This window comes from Phytophthora parasitica, assembly GCF_000247585.1.
Source record: "Phytophthora parasitica INRA-310 unplaced genomic scaffold supercont2.73, whole genome shotgun sequence".
NCBI lineage: Eukaryota > Oomycota > Peronosporomycetes > Peronosporales > Peronosporaceae > Phytophthora > Phytophthora nicotianae.
This window is the reverse complement of record NW_008649059.1, coordinates 98,931-100,303: the sequence shown is the minus strand read 5'-3', so window position 1 is coordinate 100,303 and position 1,373 is coordinate 98,931.

Sequence of the window (1,373 nt, the reverse complement as noted above, 5' to 3'; positions counted from 1 at the left end):
TCGTGCAACGCGTAGACTGCACTTGCGTAGTACGCCAAATGAATACATGTACATATTCGCGAATAAAAGAATTGGATCCTTGTGACAGCTTTCCTCTCGATACTTTTAGACAAGTATCCTACCCGTACCTGTTTACAAACGTCTTAACGAATACTGAAGTATTGTATCTACTTCAGCAGAGCAGTCTTTACGAAGGATAAACGATTTACAGCATCACTATCGTCTTCGGAACGTGATGACCAACAATTCGCTCCATCTCGCCGCGTCGATAGAATTGAGCGGCATCAGAATTGCATTGCTTAGTATGCACAGCGAAATCGCTGGGGGTACGGACAAAATTGACAAGCTAGATGAGAAACTCTCGCGCTGGACAAGGAACTGCTCAAATTGAAGTTGATGTCCGCGGTGTCCGTGAAGACGCACATTCCTGCATTGTTCACAACCAACGCTTGACTGCCGTAAAAACAAAAATTAGGCTTCAAATCTAGCGGACGGATTCTGAGGTCATGGGAGTTGGATGAACCGATGCATTTACCGCTACGAATAGCGAAATCTGAACTCACACCCGACACCCGATCTTCAGGAAAGCGTATTTGATGGCGTCTTGATCAGGCATCGACGAACCGTGTGCGTGAACTGAAGAAGGACGTGGAAAGCTGCCCACAACGTGCGGGTTTGCAGCAACCGCAATCGAGGGAATGATCTGTATTCATCTGACCCTCGATACTCTTCAATGGCTTCAAAATGACCTGCACAAAGCGCAACATATCCTGTTTGTGTGGAACTGAAAGCACAAAAACTATTGGCGCTTACACGTTCATCTCGATATACATGTATTCAACAAGGTGAAGAGAAGATTCTTTTTGCAGTCCCTCAGAAGCGTGAACACGGACAGTGTGAGATACCAGGATACATACCACATTCTCACGGTAGAGTCACAAAGATCCACCATGATAAGCTCTTCGCCTGTATAAATTATACTAAACAGCATAGTTCATCAGAAATGTGAAACTTGTCCATGTTCAGGCCAATGTGATTTGCGCCTGGCTGCCGAAGTTATTGCCTTGCGTCGCAGCATGCGTACGCCCTTGGGTGAGTTTTGTATAGTGGCCTATTGACTGTAGCCAATGCCAGCACGGACGAAGTCACGAAGTTATAGTCATAGCGCCAGAACAATTTCGCTATTCGAGTCGTCTAGGAATCCTCACTTTCGATCTGGCTCCCAATCAAGCAAACAGTCTCTCACTAAGCAAATCAATTCAACCATGAAGATCGGTGGGGTTATCGCGTCGACGTTCCTGCTGTCAATGGCTTCTGCTTCTGATTGTCCAAGTGAAGTTACCCCGTCGCCCACACCGCAGTTGACGCCGGAA